The sequence below is a fragment of the Leptodactylus fuscus genome, chromosome 3, assembly GCF_031893055.1.
Source record: "Leptodactylus fuscus isolate aLepFus1 chromosome 3, aLepFus1.hap2, whole genome shotgun sequence".
Lineage (NCBI taxonomy): Eukaryota > Metazoa > Chordata > Amphibia > Anura > Leptodactylidae > Leptodactylus > Leptodactylus fuscus.
Genome location: NC_134267.1, coordinates 33,940,624 through 33,953,743, shown reverse-complemented (window position 1 = coordinate 33,953,743; position 13,120 = coordinate 33,940,624).

The window sequence follows — 13,120 nt, the reverse complement described above, 5'->3', positions numbered from 1 at the left end:
CCTCTTGGAAGGTCGAGCATGATGCGAAAGGGAGCAGCCTTTATTGGGTTATTTCACTGGAATTCTGTCTTCCTAACTACATCAGGGAAGACAGGCTTGCACATTCCAGTGAGCGCCCTCTATTGGTTTGCAACACTGAGGCAGCAGCTGATTTCATAATTACATCATGGAAGACAGATTTGCATATTCTTCCCATGGTCCTTTGCGAAGTGGAGTGTTAAAGGCTTAATAAGTCTCCACACACCTATATGGTGGTCTCTCCCCAAGGAGTGACAATATCTCCTTTACAATAGGTGGTGACAGAGTGTATTTGGGGGTGCGTGAACTTTGTTAGGGTATAATTTACGCTAGTTTGCAGCCTGACCCTTGACATTTGCACCCATATCTCACACTAGGATGGTCTATACCAGTGATGGCGAACCTTTTTGAGACCGAGTGCCTAAACTGCAACCCAAAACCAAATAAATTATCACGGAGTGCCAACACGGCAATTTAACCTTAAAACTCTGTGGGTCCACAATTGCGGACCCACAAATTACAGTCATGTGACTGGGGCTTTACAGATCTTGTACTGAAAGGTAAAGGTCTCTGCATTCTGTACTTTTAAACAATTAATTTTCACTATTTACATCGCACAGGATCTGTTTTATAGTTACCGTGCAATGTTATTGCATCCTGTACTAATTTAACGTCTGCTATAAAACAAATACTGTGTGATATACATAGTGAGGGGACCCCACACAGTACAATCTGCCCCTCAGTGGCCCCCCCACACAGTACAATCTGCCCCTCAGTGGCCCCCCACACAGTACAATCTGGCCCACAGTGGCCCCCACACAGGATTATACCTGTATACTCCACAGTAGCCCCCTCCCACACAGCATGAACTGGTCCACAGTAGCCCCCTCCCACACAGCATGAACTGGTCCACAGTAGCCCCCTCCCACACAACATGAACTGGTCCACAGTAGCCCCCTCCCACACAACATGAACTGGTCCACAGTAGCCCCCTCCCACACAACATGAAATGGTCCACAATAGCCCCCTCCCACACAACATGAAATGGTCCACAGTAGCCCCCTCCCACAGAGCATGAAAGATCCACAGTAGCCCCCTCCTACACAACATGAAATGGTCCACAGTAGCCCCCTCCCACACAACATGAAATGGTCCACAGTAGCCCCCTCCCACACAGCATGAAATGGTCCAGAGTAGCCCCCTCCCACACAACATGAACTGGTCCACAGTAGCCCCCTCCCACAGAGCATGAAAGATCCACAGTAGCAGCATAAAATGGTCCACAGTAGCCCCCTACCCGCACAGCATGAAAGTCTACAGTAGCCCCCTCCCACACAACATGAAAGGTCCACAGTAGCCCCCTCCCATACAGCATAAAATGGTCCACAGTAGCCCCCTACCCACACAGCATGAAAGTCTACAGTAGCCCCCTCCTACACAACATGAAATGTCTACCGTTGCCCCCCTCCCCTGACAGTGCAAACAAACACAATATAGTTACCTGAAGAGCTGCCGGGTGTTCTCTCTTCTGTTCACTGCGCGCGCTGATGACTTACGTCATCACGCCCGCGCTTGTTCAGAGGTCACACTCTGTAGTCAGTGTAGGCCGCGTAGTACGCGTGGCCTACACTGAGCTACACTGACAGCTTTCAGCTGGATGCGCATTTGCACAACCAGCTGAAGGCAGCGATCGCTCACTAACGGGGAATCCTGCATCGGATTCGCCGTTAGTGAGCGATCAGGGCGACAGCACGCGTGCCAGCAGAGGGGGCTCTGCGTGCCCTCTCTGGCACGCGTGCCATAGGTTTGCCATCACTGGTCTATACATAACCTACTACAACTACGCCGCTAACCATCTTTGCAAGAGCATACTATATAAGGAGTTTAGAATCAATGTTAGTGGTGGTAGACTCCCTTTAAATTCATGGTGTGTAATTATAAGTGTAATCCAATTATCAATGTATTTGTATTATTAACGTTATTAAAAATATGATTATTTCTTTATTTATTTAATATATGTATGCTGGATTATAGGGAATACAATTTTTCATATATATATATATATATATATATATATATATATATATATATATATATATATCTTATAGTGGGTGATGTATTTGGTGCAGTGTAAATTTTAAATTCACTGTTTGCAGACAAAAAATAGCCTTTTATCCCGATATGTTCCCTCCCATCTCCATTAGTTAAGTCAACAGACATTCTAACCAAACAACAGATAAGAGTGTGTTATTCTAGCAGCCACACTTGATGAATTAACAAACTAGAATCTCTTGATTTAGACTTATGTTTGCTTTACTGAATTAAGTACAAGGAAAACTAATATTATTCCAAAATGTATTTATGAAGAAACAAAGGTACCTATGTTACTGGAAAAAGTCATTTGGTGACTAATAAGTTCTCTAGAAATGCAAATGTTTACCCTGAATCCTTCTGTTATTAGATAAAAAGGGGTTTTGCTGTCATGTCGCATGTTGAGCTGATGGGGCAGTGTGGTGCTGCTATGTTAGTCATTGACATTGCCTTCATGGACCAAGATCTTGTTATATATTCATGGAGATTAAAGGGAAATGTAACACCAAAAACATATTTTTAAGAATTTTGGAGAATTTTTAAATTTAAATTAATATTTGTATTTAAAAAAAAAATCATAAAAAATTCTGCAGTTCTGCAGACTCTGCCTCTAAGCCAAATGACAAGCTGGCACTTCCCTTTTTCTGTAACAACATTTTTTGCAGCAGTCCCTCACTTACCATCAGCTTACTGTTAAACATGATTGGAACTGCAAGAGTTTTAGGATTGTTTTAATATAGATAATAACATACAGAATTAAAACAATATTACCAAAAGTTCTTTAAATATATGTTTACTATAAGGGAGCCTTCACACTATGTAACGCTGCGCTCATTCTGATTGTAAAAACACGTTCAGAATGTTACGCGCATAATACATTGAAAGCAATAGGGAAAAAAGCCTCCCATTGATTTCAATGGGGAGCGCACGTATGCCGGCTCCCATTCAAGCCAATGGGAGTGGCTTTTTACGCGCTCATTCTGAATGTGTTTTTTACGATCAGAATGAGCGCAAGGCTCCCTAAAAACGTGATTTATATAATAGGTCATTTTTTAGGTGACATTTTTTGAAAAGATAGATAAATTCATAATCCCTTAGGGCCACCACAATGGGAGACCCTGAATCCCTGGAGTAAATAGAGTGGTATTGTACATACAGGACCCCCTCTCTGTTGACTTCTATGGGACAGCTAAAGCTTTGTACTTGGCCACTTTCATCACTAGACCCTTAAGCCCAGAATGAGCAAAAATGTAGTAAATTATTAAAGGACAAGTTATACTGCAACTAGAGATGGGTGAGTTGACTCATAGCCGGATTGGTCCTGATTATTCCAAATTTTTCGTTTTTTTTACGAAACTGAACAAATGGTGATTCTTCTCAAGCAAATTAAAATAGCCACCACATTGTACTGGGCTTCCCCAGAATATAATAGGTGGAAGCCCAGGGGAGGTGTTGAGTGTCCGGCGGATTTCTGTGACATCATCAGCCCAGGCTCAGCGATGAGGCCTGTGATTGGGTCTCAGTGGTGACGTGGGTATGCCAAGCGTCATGATGTCATGATGCTCAGCGTGTCCATGTTGGCCCAATTGTAGACCTAAGTGCTGGAAGAAGAGCTTCGGACATCACAAGGAAAGTGCCAGAAGCTGTAAGGAGGTCCAAGAGAGGTATCGGAAGGCGAGTATGAATGTTCGTTTTTAGAGATGAGCGAGTACTGTTCGGATCAGCTGATCCGAATAGCACGCTCCATAGAAATTAATGGATGCACCTGGTGCTTCCGCTTTGACGGCAGCCGGCCGCTTAACCCCCCGCGTGACGGCAACGTCCATTCATTTCTATGCGAGCGTGCTGTTCGGATCGGCTGATCCGAACAGTACTCGCTCATCTCTATTCGTTTTTATTTTTTACACCTCCCCTGGGCGACCACCTATTATACTCTGGAGTTTGAAGAAACTCTAGACTCTTTTCACTTTGACATAACTTCGGATATGTTTGCCTTGAAGTGTTAGAAATTGGGAAGATAGGTTTCTAATAGTCTTAGGAGTGCTTTAAACCAATTTAAAGGGATTCAGTCATTAGAATCTGTTTTTCAGGTAATATCACGTCGGAATAGTCTTAAGAAAGGATATTTGTCCTCTACCTTTATATTTCTGCTCCGCGCCGCCATTCCATTGATATACCAGTTTTTCCTGGTATGCAAATAAATTTCCAGACAGCACAGGGAGTTTTCCCCCTGTGCTCAAATAGCACAGGGGGCATCCCCTGTGCTGCCTGAAGACTCTCCCGTGATGCCTCCTCCATCTTCTACAGCCGCGTCTTTCCGCCGCGTCCTTTGTGTAGTCTTCTTCCAGCAAGCCTTCATTCGGAATCTGAATTTCGCACATGCGCAGTTGGCTCTGCCATCGGGCAGAGCCGACTGCTCATGTCTATTCGGCCATTTTACTGTGGCCACTTACATGAGCATGCTGTGCCTGTACCAAACTTGCTCATTCCGAAACAAATCGGGGACCTGAGCTGCTGAACTCGAACATGAAATGAATCTTGAGAGGCCCGCGCATCTCTAACTGGAACTTTTGATGTACAAAGTGATGTATTAGTCTGCTCTAGAGATGAGCGAACAGTGAAATGTTCGAGGTTCGATATTCGTTTCGAGTAGCCCCTCAATATTCGACTACTCGAATCGAATATCGAACCCTATTATAGTCTATGGGGGGAAAATGCTCGTTTCAGGGGTCGGCAACATTCGATCAAATTATACTTACCAAGTCCATGAGTGAGGGTCGGGCTGGATTCTTCTCCGTGCAGCGTCCCCGCGGCGTCTTCCGGCTCTTCATTCACTCTGCCAGGCATTGGGCCTGGGCAGAGCCGACTGCGCATGCTCGCACTACAAGCGGACATGCGCAGTCGGCTCTGCCCAGGCCCGATGCCTGGCAGAGTGAATTCAGAGCCGGAAGACGCCGCGGGGAAGCTGCACGGAGAAGACTTCTAAAGGTAGGAGAAGAAGCGAAAGAGGGACCGTCCTCCTTGTGGAAGATGAAAGGAAAACCGCGCTCGCCCAGGTACAATGAAAAGACTTTATTTTGCACAACGCGTTTCGAGCATACTGCTCTTTCTCAAGTGCATATGATCAACCTTCCCTAGTTGAGGGTTAGTGCACTAACCCTCAACTAGGGAAGGTTGATCATATGCACTTGAGAAAGAGCAGTATGCTCGAAACGCGTTGTGCAAAATAAAGTCTTTTCATTGTACCTGGGCGAGCGCGGTTTTCCTTTCATCTTCCACAAGGAGGACGGTCCCTCTTTCGCTTCATTGCCTTGACGTCTTGCAGGCGTTCTTTCCAGCGGCTGCCCGTGTCCCTATTGCTTCCAATATTATACGTCATAGAGTTGTTGTGTCACACACAACTCTTCCAGGTGAGCGGCCAAATTTTTTGCTTACCTACTTTTTACCCATCATTTCTACACATTGGTCGGCTCGGTGCCCCTCTCTCTCTGTAAAGGTAGGAGAAGAACCAGCATTGATTGGCCGACTGTATAGCATTCGGCCAATCAATGCTGGTTCTGCATCGAACTTTTACATTCGAACAGCGAGTGGTACTCAATCGAGTACGAGTATTTCGAATACCGTAGTATTCAATTGAATACCTACTCGGTCGAATACTACTCGCTCATCTCTAGTCTGCTCCGCTCCTCCTGCTCTGTAACATACCACCTGCAGACCAGACTATGTTTCCAAAGTGGCAGATTCCCTTTAAGCCAACTTTAATCAGCCCACCGCCTAAACATAAAAAGATACAATTTGGTATTTATTAACATGTCCGGGGTTATTAGAATGTCATTTGTAATTTCTACATTGATTCATTATCAAGAGGGTAAACAATTTGCGATGTACCAGTGCGGTTTAATTACCCACTAAGTCACTCTATCCATACCTCTGCCTGATAATGACATCCTGCCTAATAGACAGGTCATATACATTACTGTTAGGGAGAAAATGACAAACATATTATATTACCCACAAAGTAAAAAAAAGAAAGAACGATTGTCATAACTCCGCAATTCCACTCGAGTCTGAAGGTCGCAATTTTTCAATCTCATATTGCTCGGTGCTTCTGAAGATGAGACAGAGACGGCTTTTAAATTAAAACTTGGTATGCACAGGTATACTGTCATATTCTCTAGTCTCTTATGATACCATAAAGATTAATATGTTTCCATGGAGATTATATGGCAAAGTCATGCTCCGTGATGTCAACACTAAGAATAAAACATTGAAATCAGAAAATTTAGCTTCAGAAAGCAGAGAGTGCCTTGCAACCCCGGTATTTCTAATCAGTGGGAAGATTGCACAGGATTGGTTTCATTTGTCAGACACAGATGGGACTCTTCTTTATTTCTTTATTTTTCCTGACGCCTTGACATTGTCATTCTTCCGGCTTTCAAGCTCTTAACCGATTCCCAATGCCATTTGTCATCTTTGCGATTTTCGGTTTTGGCTCCCCCACCTTCCACAAGCCGTAACATTTTATTTTCTCATTCACAGAGACTTATGAAGGCTTATTTTATACAGAACAAATGGTGCTTCGTAGTGGTACCTTGTAATGTCTGGAACAGTAGGTTGGGAAGTTGGAAAAAAAATTAAATTCCAATTGGAGAAGAATTAGAAAAAAAATTGAATTGCAATGAATTTTCTTAAGGTTTTACAGCATGTACAGTGCTGAAAAGATGACATGTTGCCTAGATTCTGCGGGTTGGTATGGTCATGGCCACTCCAGATTTAGGCTAGGCTCCACGTTGCGAAAATGGATATCTTATATGTCATTAATAGAGATGAGCGAACACTAAAATGTTCGAGGTTCGAAATTCGATTCGAACAGCCGCTCAATGTTCGTGTGTTCGAACGGGTTTCGAACCCCATTATAGTCTATGGGGAACAGATACTCGTTAAGGGGGAAACCCAAATCCGTGTCTGGAGGGTCACCAAGTCCACTATGACACCCCAGGAAATGATGCCAACACCTCTGGAATGACACTGGGACAGCAGGGGAAGCATGTCTGGGGGCATCTAACACACCAAAGACCCTCTATTACCCCAACATCACAGCCTAACAACTACACACTTTACACACTCAATACCACCTCTCTGACAGTAGGAAAACACCTTGAAACATGTGTATTTGGCACTTGCAGTGAGGAGAGCTTGTCACCAGCAGTGAATTTGGCCCTTGTAGTAAGTTGAGGTTGGCACCAACATTTGTTTTGAAAATCAGGGTGGATTGAGCCTCTAACCAGCAGAGTTTGGGCAAATTCATGGTGGAGGGAGCCTCTAAAAACCCCAGTTTGGACCAATTCATGGTGGAGGGAGACTCTAAAAACCCCAGTTTGGACCAATTCATGGTGGAGGGAGCCTCTAAAAACCCCAGTTTGGACCAATTCATGGTGGAGGGAGCCTCTAACCAGCCCAGTTTGGGCAAATTCATGGTGGAGGGAGCCTCTAACCAGCCCAGTTTGGACCAATTAATGGTGGAGGGAGCCTCTAACCAGCCCAGTTTGGACCAATTAATGGTGGAGGGAGCCTCTAACCACCCCAGTTTGGACCAATTCATGGTGGAGGGAGCCTCTAACCAGCCCAGTTTGGACCAATTCATGGTGGAGGGAGCCTCTAAAAAACCCAGTTTGGACCAATTCATGGTGGAGGGAGCCTCTAAACAGCCCAGTTTGGGCAAATTCATGGTGGAGGGAGCCTCTAACCACCCCAGTTTGGACCAATTCATGGTGGAGGGAGCCTCTAAACAGCCAAGTTTGGACCAATTCATGGTGAAGGGAGCCTCTAAAAACCCGTTTGGACCAATTCATGGTGGAGGGAGCCTCTAACCAGCCCAGTTTGGGCAAATTCATGGTGGAGGGAGCCTCTAAACAGCCCAGTTTGGGCAAATTCATGGTGGAGGGAGCCTCTAACCAGCCCAGTTTGGACCAATTCATGGTGGAGGGAGCCTCTAACCAGCCCAGTTTGGGCAAATTCATGGTGGAGGGAGCCTCTAAACAGCCCAGTTTGGGCAAATTCATGGTGGAGGGAGCCTCTAACCAGCCCAGTTTGGACCAATTAATGGTGGAGGGAGCCTCTAAACAGCCAAGTTTTGGGAAATTCATGGTGGAGGGAGCCTCTAACCAGCCCAGTTTGGACCAATTAATGGTGGAGGGAGCCTCTAACCACCCCAGTTTGGACCAATTCATGGTGGAGGGAGCCTCTAAACAGCCAAGTTTGGACCAATTCATGGTGGAGGGAGCCTCTAAAAACCCCAGTTTGGACCAATTCATGGTGGAGGGAGCCTCTAACCAGCCCAGTTTGGGCAAATTCATGGTGGAGGGAGCCTCTAAACAGCCCAGTTTGGGCAAATTCATGGTGGAGGGAGCCTCTAACCAGCCCAGTTTGGACCAATTAATGGTGGAGGGAGCCTCTAAACAGCCAAGTTTTGGGAAATTCATGGTGGAGGGAGCCTCTAACCAGCCCAGTTTGGACCAATTCATGGTGGAGGGAGCCTCTAACCAGCCCAGTTTGGACCAATTCATGGTGGAGGGAGCCTCTAAACAGCCCAGTTTGGGCAAATTCATGGTGGAGGGAGCCTCTAACCAGCCCAGTTTGGACCAATTAATGGTGGAGGGAGCCTCTAAACAGCCAAGTTTTGGGAAATTCATGGTGGAGGGAGCCTCTAACCAGCCCAGTTTGGACCAATTCATGGTGGAGGGAGCCTCTAACCAGCCCAGTTTGGACCAATTCATGGTGGAGGGAGCCTCTAAACAGCCCAGTTTGGGCAAATTCATGGTGGAGGGAGCCTCTAAAAAACCCAGTTTGGACCAATTCATGGTGGAGGGAGCCTCTAATTAGCCCAGTTTGGACCAATTAATTGTGGAGGGAGCCTCTAACCAGCCCAGTTTGGACCAATTAATGGTGGAGGGAGCCTCTAACCTGCCCAGTTTGGACCAATTAATGGTGGAGGGAGCCTCTAACCAGCCCAGTTTGGACCAATTCATGGTGGAGGGAGCCTCTAACCAGCCCAGTTTGGACCAATTCATGGTGGAGGGAGCCTCTAACCAGCCCAGTTTGGACCAATTCATGGTGGAGGGAGCCTCTAAAAAACCCAGTTTGGACCAATTCATGGTGGAGGGAGCCTCTAAACAGCCCAGTTTGGGCAAATTCATGGTGGAAGGAGCCTCTAACCAGCAGAGTTGTGGGAAAGCAGGGTGGAGGGAGCCTCTAACCAGCAGAGTTGGTGGAAATCAGGGTGGAGGGAGCCTCTAACCAGCAGAGTTGGGGGAAATCATGTTGGAGGGAGCCTAGTATTAGCAGAATTGTGCAACGCTTATGGTGGATGAGTATGAGGATGCGGAGGAATTGGAGAGGTTGAGTACAGACATGGAGTTTCATGTTGGGGTGCTTTACACAGGTGGGCACAAAAATGAAGGCTCTATCCAGTGGTGGTTCATTTTTATCAAAGTGAGCCGGTCGGCACTCTCAGCTGACAGACGGGTGCGCTTGTCAGTGATGATGCCACCGGCTGCACTGAACACCCTCTCAGATAGGACGCTGGCGGCAGGACAGGACAGCACCTCCAAGGCATATAGGGCAAGTTCAAGCCACAGGTCCAACTTCGACACCCAATACGTGTAGGGCGCAGAGGGGTCGGAGAGGACAGGGCTGTGGTCGGAAAGGTATTCCCGCAACATGCGCCTATACTTCTCACGCCTGGTGACACTAGGACCCTCCGTGGCGGCACTTTGGCGAGGGGGTGCCATCAAGGTGTCCCAGACCTTAGACAGTGTGCCCCTCGTTTGTGTGGACCGGTGAGAACTTGGTTGCCTACTGGAGGAACTGCCCTCCCTGCCGCCAACGTCACATGCTGGAAACATCTCCATCATATTCTGCACCAATTGCCTGTGGCAAGCATTGATGCGATTGGCCCTCCCCTCTACCGGAATAAAAGACGAGATGTTGTTTTTATACCGGGGGTCAAGGATAGCAAAGATCCAGTACTGGTTGTCCTCCATGATTTTGACAATACGCTTGTCGGTTGTAAAGCACCCCAACATGAACTCAGCCATGTCTGCCACAGTGTTAGTTGGCATGACTCCTCTGGCCCCACCGGAAAGTTCAATCTCCATTTCCTCCTCATCCTCCATGTCTACCCATCCGCGCTGCAACAATGGGACGATTCGAAGTTGCCCGGAAGCCTCCTGTATCACCATCACATCATCGGACAACTCTTCTTCCTCCTCCTCCTCCTCCTCCTCCTCCATTAAACGCAGTGAAGCGGACAGATGTGTGGACCTACTCTCCAGCTGTGACGGATCGGATGCTATCCCTAACTCCTCTGTGTGATCTGAGTTATCCCTGATGTCAATCAGGGATTCTCTCAGAACACACAAGAGCGGGATTGTAAGGCTCACCATCGCATCCTCAGAGCTCACCCTCCTTGTGGACTCCTCAAAGACCCGTAGGATGTCACAAAGGTCTCTCATCCATGGCCACTCATGGATGTGAAACTGAGGCAGCTGACTTTGTGGCACCCTAGGGTTTTGTAGCTGGTATTCCATCAAAGGTCTCTGCTGCTCAACCACTCTATTCAACATCTGAAACGTTGAGTTCCAGCGTGTGGGGACGTCGCACAAAAGCCGGTGTTGTGGCACATGCAGGCGTTGCTGGAGAGATTTTAAGCTAGCAGCGGCTACTGTCGACTTGCGAAAGTGGGCGCACATGCGCCGCACTTTCACCAGTAGCTCTGGAACATTGGGGTAGCTCTTTAGGAAACGTTGCACCACTAGGTTGAAGACGTGGGCCAGGCATGGAACATGTTGGAGTCCGGCAAGCTCCAGAGCTGCTACCAGGTTCCGGCCGTTATCACAAACGACCATGCCTGGGCCCAGGTGCAGCGGCTCAAACCATATTGCCGTCTCATCGAGGAGGGCATCCCTCACCTCGGAGGCAGTGTGCTGTCTGTCCCCCAAGCTGATCAGCTTCAGCACAGCCTGCTGACGTCTACCAACGCCAGTGCTGCAACGTTTCCAACTCGTAGCTGGGGTCAATCTAACAGCGGAGGAGGAGGCGGTGGCGGAGGAGGAGGCGGTGGTGGAGGAGGAGGCGGTAGAGGAGGAGGAGGAGGGGGGTGTTCTTCTCGTGTCCCTGCCAGGAATGTTAGGCGGGGAGACGAGGTACACCGGGCCAGTTTGGGAAGCAGTCCCAGCCTCAACTACATTCACCCAGTGTGCCGTCAGTGAAATGTAGCGTCCCTGTCCGCATGCACTTGTCCACGCGTCGGTGGTCAAGTGGACCTTTGTGCAAAGCGCGGAACTAAGGGCCCGCCTGATGTTGAGTGACACGTGCTGGTGCAAGGCGGGGACGGCACACCGGGAGAAGTAGTGACGGCTAGGGACGGCATAGCGAGGTGCCGCAGTTGCCATCAGGTCCAGGAAGGCGGGAGTTTCAACAAGCCGGAACGCCAACATCTCCTGGGCCAGCAGTTTAGCGATGTTGGCGTTCAAGGCTTGCGCGTGTGGGTGGTTAGCAGTGTATTTCTGCCGCCGCTCCAATGTCTGAGAGATGGTGGGTTGTTGTAAAGAAACGCCTGATGGTGCCTTTGATGGTGCAGGAGAAGGAGATAAGACAGGACCAGGGGAGGATGAGGTAGAAGTCAACAAAGTGGCGGAGGCAGATGAAGTGGTGTCCTGGCTCGTCCTCTGGAGTGCATCGCCAGCACAGTCAGCAGTGGCAGTGGCAGAGGCAGAGGCAGAGGCAGTGGCAGTGGCGTGAACGGCAGGCGGCCTTTGTCCTGCCGTTGCTGCCTGCCACTGATTCCAGTGCTTGGATTCCAAATGACGGCGCATTGAAGTGGTGGACAGGTTGCTCTTCTCAGAGCCCCTAATCAATTTCGAGAGGCAAATTGTGCAGACAACACTATATCTGTCCTCGGCGCATTCCTTGAAAAAACTCCACACCTTCGAGAAACGTGCCCTCGAGGTGGGAGTTTTTCGGGGCTGGGTACGAACTGGAACATCTTGGGAGATTCCGGGTGTGGCCTGGCTTCGCCTAAGCTGCTGACCTCTGCCTCTGCCTCTAGCTACCCTTTTTGGTGCTGCACCTGCCTCAACATCCACACTACTTTCCCCGCTTGACATCCCCCCTGTCCAGGTCGGGTCAGTGTCCTCATCATCCACCACTTCCTCTTCCAACTCCTGTCTCATCTCCTCCTCCCGCACAATGCGCCGGTCAACTGGATGCCCTGACGGCAACTGCGTCACATCATCGTCGATGAGGGTGGGTTGCTGGTCATCCACCACCAAATCGAACGGAGATGGAGGAGACTCTAGTGTTTGAGCATCTGGACACAGATGCTCCTCTGTTAGGTTCGTGGAATCGTGACGTGGAGAGGCAGGTTGAGGGACAATGAAAGGAGCGGAGAACAGCTCTGGGGAGCAGGGACAGTTTGGGTTATTGTTCTGTAAAGCTTCGGAATTTTGGGAGGAAGGAAGACAAGACTGTTGGGTAATAGGAGGAGAGGAGGCAGAGTCTGACTGGCTGCTGGACAATGTGCTGTAAGCGTTCTCTGACAGCCATTGCAAGACCTGTTCCTGGTTCTCGGGCCTACTAAGGTTTGTACCCTGCAGTTTAGTTAATGTGGCAAGCAACCCTGGCACTGTGGAGTGGCGCAATGCTTGCTGCCCCACAGGAGTAGGCACGGGACGCCCTGTGGCTTCACTGCTACCTTGCTCCCCAGAACCATTCCCCCGACCTCGCCCACGGCCTCGTCCACGTCCCTTTCCGGGAGCCTTGCGCATTTTGAATTCCTAGTTAGAAATTGGCACTGTATACCAGTAGTAAAAATTGTGGGTGCACGTAACCCCAATATATTCTTTGAATTCCCAGTCAGACAATGGCACTGTATACCAGTAGTAAAAATTGTGGGTGCACGTAACCCCAATATATTCTTTGAATTCCCAGTCAGAAACTGGCACTATATGGC